Source organism: Parasteatoda tepidariorum, chromosome 10, assembly GCF_982258835.1.
Source record: "Parasteatoda tepidariorum strain Cologne lab strain chromosome 10, Ptep-v5.0, whole genome shotgun sequence".
Lineage (NCBI taxonomy): Eukaryota > Metazoa > Arthropoda > Arachnida > Araneae > Theridiidae > Parasteatoda > Parasteatoda tepidariorum.
The window spans coordinates 105,096,303-105,103,163 of NC_141764.1; the positions used below are offsets into that span (position 1 = coordinate 105,096,303).

A 6,861-nucleotide genomic window follows, 5' to 3' on the forward strand; every position below is an offset into this window, starting at 1 on the left:
TACTACCAGCATCATCTAGTGGTTTCCTGTAATTTGCATATTCTTCTTCAGGATGTGTGTGATAATTCTACAGGTAAAATTTTAATTTTAGAGTTTGATTTCCGTGTGATTCTGAATTATCCTTAATTTATGGACATGAGTGTAATTTATTGTTCATACAGTCTATACTTGCTGTTATTTAAATTGCTTTCTATTAATAAAGTTGACTGTCTTTAATTTATTCATATATATATATATATATATATATATATATATATATATATATATATATGTAGGATAAAGGGGGTGAAGCGAGGGTTTCTCAAAAATAAAGAAGCTGTGCTAAACTTAATAAAAATATATATTAACAATAATAGGCAAGTAAGCTACAATTTCCACTGGCATCCTCCTCGAGCCAGTCATTCTAACAATAAATGGTGTACTTGTAAAAGAACAAAAGAATGTAGACGTATGTCTATTAATGTCCTTGGTTTCAATCACGTGATAGGATGAATGCTTCGTAGATTGGATCTGTATTCCACACGGCCGTCCTGCTCTTCACCGACCGCGGTGACCACCTTCTCACCAATAGACATGTTTGTTCCAAAGACATTTTCTGAAAATTCACAAGAAAAAAAAGAACAGTACAAAAGCAAATATTTCAAAACAATTGGCTATAAGAAACAAAAAAAAATTATTAGTTTTTTTTTTTTTTTTTTTTTCAGTCCATATGGTTCCTCAATTTCCCCAGATCTTCATATGGTCTGCAGCAGTAGAAGTCATATTAGGACCATCGTGAGTTCCAAGTTTTCTGACATTGTATCTATCGTTGTTGTTCACCTTAGTAACTTCATAAGGTCCGTAGAATTTTGGTCTCAACTTGAGTCCTGTACCGAACTGCGTTCGTTGAATGGCAACGACATCCCCTTTCTCATACTTGTGAGCTTTCTTCCGCTTTTTGTCATATGTTCGCTTGTTTTCCTCTTGAATCTTATAAATGTTGACTTTAGCGTTGTCACGAATCTCTTGTCTGTTACACATTATGGTGTTTTCATGTTCTTCCTTCAATATTTCCAAAAGCTTGTCATCTTGTTTTTGTTTCATTTTAATGCCAGTGAGCAGTTCAAATGGCGAGTATTTGGTACTTCTAGATGTAGTAGAGTTTAATGTTCTTTGTACTAATGGTACGTATTTATACCATTTCTCTGGATCGTTTATGGATAGTTTTGCTAAAATGGGAATAAGTGTCTCGTGAATTCTTTCAATCATTCCGTTTCCTCGTGGGATTCCAGTTGTGATGGTAAGATGAGTAATGTCTTCATTTGCACAATAGTCGCTAAATTCTTTAGAAGTAAACGCGGCACCTTTATCGCTAATCAGTCTATTAGGATTTCCAAAATTTGTTTGTTGTAGGTTTAATTTCTGAATGGCATCGAATGATGATGTAGATTTTACAGGATAGAGCCATACGTATTTTGTGAATGCATCTACCACAGAAAAAATATGGTTGTAGTTTTTATTGGTGGATGGCATTGGACCAATAAAGTCAATGTGATATGTGTCTAATGGAGTTTCACCTTTTGGAATTGGGTTTAATAAACCCTCTGCTTTTCCCTTTTTCCTGTTTACTAAAATACACTTAACACAACTGTTAATTACATTTTCTACGCACTGTCTGATGTTTGGGAAAAAATATTTATCTTTAACAAGATTTTCTGTTTTGTTTACCCCATAATGACCTAATTCATGAGCATTTTTTACAATTTCTATTTGCATGGTCTTAGGGACCACTAATAAATCTCTATCGTTAACAATTTTGTAAAGAATATCATTTTTCACGAAGTAATTATCCTTTTTACCACAGTTAATTAATTCCTTAATTGTTGATATAAATTCGTCCTCTTTTTGGGCTGTTGAAATTTTAGGTGTTATTTCAGGGGTTTCAATAATCATTATTGGATAACGGCTTAAGGCATCAACGTGACGCATGTGTGTCCCTGAGCGATGAATTATTTCGTATTCAAATTCTTCTAGAAATAATGCCCAACGAGCTATTTTAGGGGTAATTTCTTTTTTCTCCATAGTTTTTTGGAATGCCGAACAATCGGTAACAATTTTGAATTTTTGTCCTAATAAATAAATGCGAAATTTCTGTAAAGCTGTTATGATAGCTAAGACTTCTAACTCGTAACTGGAATATTTTTCTTCCTGTACTGAGGTTTTCCGACTCATGTAATGAACTGGGTGGAATTTTCCATCATCGCCCTCTTGCAATAGGATTGCTCCGTAACCAAGTTTAGATGCATCTGTATGCAATTCTGTTCTAGCACCCTGTCTAAACAAATTGAGAACTGGGTTTGTTGATAATTTTTCTTTCAATTTTTGAAAAGCGATTTTTTGTTCTGGTCCAAAAATAAAATTAGTGTCTTTACGCAATAAGTCGCTTAATGGTTTTGCAATATATGCATATCCTTGAATAAATTTACGGAAATAACTTGTAAGGCCTAAGAAACTCTGAATTTGCTTGATATTCTTAGGTTCAGGGAAATTTGTAACTGCTTTCGTTTTTTCCATTGAAGGTGTAATAGTACCGTTTTCGATTATGTGTCCCAAAAAATTAACTTTAGTTTTTAGAAATTGACATTTTTCGAAATTTATCTCCAAGCCATATTCTGAGGCTATCTTAAAGATTTTTGTTAAACGCTCTAGACCTTCAATTTCATCCTTCGCTATTACGTCTATATCGTCCATGTATATTACCATAATGCCTTCATTAATTAGATCTCTGAATATGTGATTAATAAATCGTTGAAATTCGGCAGGGCTATTAGCTAAACCGAAGGGCACTTTGGTAAATTCATACTGACCATTGGTGGTGACAAATGATGTGTATTTTTGACTATCTTCATTTATTTGTAAGTGAAAAAATGCGTTTTTAAGATCCAGTAGAGAATGAATTTTTGCCTCGCTTATACTATCTAAAATATCATCTAAGACAGGAAGGGGGAATCTATCCTTAATTGTCTTTTTGTTTAACTTACGATAATCCACGCAAAGACGCATAGTACCATTTTTCTTCTTACACAAAACAATAGGGGAAGCAAAATCTGAATTACTAGGTTTAATAATACCTTTTGATAACCATTCCTTTATTTGGGAATCAACTATTTGTTTTTCAACATATGGTAATCGACGAGGTTTACAGTAAATTGGTGTATCGTCTGTTAAAATTATATTCATTTCTAAATTACTTGTTTTCACTTTGTGAGGCTTATAGTTTTGGATAAGATTAAATACACCCTGTTTAACATGCTCATTTTTGATATGATTTAAGTGCATAGTATTTATATCATTTATATTCAATTGAAAACAATTAATAATATCATCATGAAATTCAAATAAAAAGTTGTTATCATCATGCAAAGTATCACATAATAAGGAATTATCAAAAGACAAGGAATCATTTAAACACAGATCGTTTTTCTTGTTTAAAAGTAAACATTGAGATTGAGAATTTTCCTTTTGCAATAAATCTCCTGCATAAGCATTTTGATCATTTATTTTTTTTTTCGAAGTGTTCGAAGTTGTTTTGAATTTAACATCTGGTGAATCTGAAATTTGACACTCGAAAAGAAGAGCTTTTACTTGAGGGATTATGACGCAACACATCGAAAGTTTATCGGTTACTGCGAACGGGATGCATAATTCACGTTTAATGATGTTTTGACTTGGGAGTGAAATTGTAAGAGAATAAGTTTTCGCTTTAATTATCTCTCCAAAACAACTTTTTAATTCAATTGAACTTTCTGGGATACGATCTTTCAAATTTACATATTTGCTATTTATAACACAAATGCGTGAACCCGAATCTACTAAACAGTTAATTTTTCGTTCATTAACGTTTAATTCAATAAATTCCAAATTATTTACACATTGTTCATTGATTGAGTTTTTACTTTCGATTTGATTAATCTGATTTGGATTAATTTGTGAAGGATTAGTTTGGTTTTGAGTTTCTTTAAACTTCCTGTCGCAGTTTTTTGCGAAATGTGAATTCGCACCGCAAATGTAGCAGTTTCTAGTGTCTGGCAATTTATCTGTTCGTTTAAAAGTGTTTGCCCTATATCTTTCTTGATGAGTGTTTTTAGGAGAATGAAAAGTGCTCCTATATCGATGTTGATTTTCTGTGTGGTTGAATGTTGACTGCTGTTCATTTTGCGATTTTCTTTTTGCCGTAAAGTAAATATCGCATTCTTGTGCTAATTCGAGAGGCTTGAACCAACCATTAGCCTGTCTTACGCCAATATGGGCGGATGTGTCTCTGTCTAGTGTTTCATATATTTTATCCGAAATGATTAAATCACATAATGTTTTAAAGTCATTTACTTCTCTCAGACGTAAATAATACTCAAAAGTTGAACGAATTCGTGTTGCAAATTGAATGTGTGATTCATCAAAATTTTTTCTTTGGTGGCGAAAATTAAATAGACACTGTTGAGGGGTTATTTGGTTTTCTCTTAGAATTAATGATTTAAGTTTTTCGTAATTTTTTAATTCCTCTTCTTCAATGTATAACAAGATGCTGTTTGCTTTTTCACCTAGCATATTAATTAAGATTTCAGCTTTAAGCCTCTCATTTATGTTTTTCGTATTAAAAGCTCTTTCCAACGATGAAAAAAATTGAATAAAGTTTTCAGGTTTCGATGGAACTGGAAGAGATAGAGTTTTAATGCTATGAATTAGATTCTCAATGTTTGTTTGAGGTGTATCATTTATTGTTTTGGGAGGGTCAATTTCAAATGCTTTGTTTTTCGCCTCTAATAAAAGCATTTCTTTCTCGAGTCTTTCTAATTTTAGTTTTTCTAACTCAATCTGAATTTCGCTTTGTTTTAGTTCCCTGTCTGCTATTTTTACTCTTTCTTCTACGGCGTTAGTTATCAAATTTTTGACAAATTCAGAATCATTCTTAAATATTTCGGAACATTCAATTTTTTCTTTTAATTTAACGATATTATCGCTGCTGTCTGCGATGCCTCCTATTTCCTCTAATACTTTTACTAGGTCTTCTTTCTTTGAATTTTTATACATTTTTAAAATTGAAAATTTCCTACCTTGTTTGAAGAGACTCTCAGTGTCCAATGGTAATCCAATGTTTCGTTGATTCAAACCAGATTCGTATCCCTTTTCGTATCCAAGGATTTCACACTGCACTTCCACGGAAAAGATGACTGCACTTCTGCTTCACAAAATAATCCAATAATTTCAGGATGATTCGAAAGTTTCATGAAAGTTTCTGGATCAATTCTGTCCTTCGCGACAGATCCGGTTATTGCTCAAATCGCGATCCACATTCCCGTGGACGAGCCCCCATTTGTAGGATAAAGGGGGTGAAGCGAGGGTTTCTCAAAAATAAAGAAGCTGTGCTAAACTTAATAAAAATATATATTAACAATAATAGGCAAGTAAGCTACAATTTCCACTGGCATCCTCCTCGAGCCAGTCATTCTAACAATAAATGGTGTACTTGTAAAAGAACAAAAGAATGTAGACGTATGTCTATTAATGTCCTTGGTTTCAATCACGTGATAGGATGAATGCTTCGTAGATTGGATCTGTATTCCACATATATATATATATATATATATATATATATATATATATATATATATATATATATATATATATATATATATATATATATATATATATATATATATATATATATATATATATATATATATATATATATATATATACAACATTCACACCGCACAGAACAGAGAACAACACACACAGATAGGGAAATATCCATACCCTGAGCGGAATTCGATCCCGCAGACCGTTACGCCACCTGGCCGGCAAACTCTATTTATAGATTCCCTGCATTATCTATCATTTATTAAAAATAATTTTGTTCTTATATTCCAGTTATCACATAGTAAGCAGATTCAGAACAAGTTCCTTTCAGAATGTGTAGTAAGATTATATTTAATAGATTTTCATGTAAATTATATAAAAGTGAAGGGGCAAAACAGTAAATGTGCCACTAGGTTTTTAATAGAACTGTTATTTTGACTATGCATAGAAATGAAATATTTCGCGACTGAAGTTTTACCACTACGGTTAAATCATATGCTGCATATGATTGGGACAACAGAGACTTCTTCTTTTAAATTTATTTCGATAACAGTAAAAGGTTTTAAATTCAAGGCAATTCAAGAAAAAAACCTGAATGTTGATAAAATTAACTTTAAAATTTGTAATATGATCAATGAATTTTTTTCAATTCGAAGAGGGCTCTCTTCCTCATTAAATTGAAAATAAATTAAAATTGAGACGATTCCCTCCAAAAAAATTACGAAAATTGTTTTTAAATTTTTTTCCGCTCATGCCCTGTATAAGAGAACAACTTTAATTACTTATATTCTGAACAGTTTTAAACAATTTGTAATGTGTTTAAAGAATTCTTTTTTAAAGAATTTCAAATTTCAAAACAAAAATTTTTAAAACAATTTGTTTTAAAACAATTTTTTTTTAAATTTTATTGAATATTTTTAAAGTTATAGCTATAAAAAGTAAGACATTTTTTTCTTTCTTGATTCAAGTTTTTTGAAATGTGTGTGGCAGATTCCCCTCTCCAGTGACGGGAGTGACAAACTCAGTGAGTTCAACAGAAATAAATAAATAATAGTGTGTTTTATTGAAAGGAGTATGTATATAAAATACATTTTTCTGACTTATTGTCTTGTTTGATTGTTGAATTTTAATAATGATATAAATTTTATTTTATAATTTATTTTTTGTATGAAAGTTATGCTATAAAAGTCTTTTTCAAGTTTACAAAAATGTTTTAAGATTTTAAAAGTATTTCAAATTTTTAGC

General features: G+C 31.2%; 1 long non-coding RNA gene across 1 annotated transcript; it reads right to left on the minus strand.

The window, feature by feature from the left end:
• Positions 1-322: 322 nt before the first annotated feature.
• On the minus strand, positions 323-5,609 carry LOC147803193 (uncharacterized). The gene is made up of 2 exons (XR_015429832.1): positions 5,091-5,609; positions 323-595 (listed from the first exon to the last, which is right to left on the minus strand). It is a non-coding gene; the product is annotated as an uncharacterized LOC147803193 (long non-coding RNA).
• Positions 5,610-6,861: the final 1,252 nt, after the last annotated feature.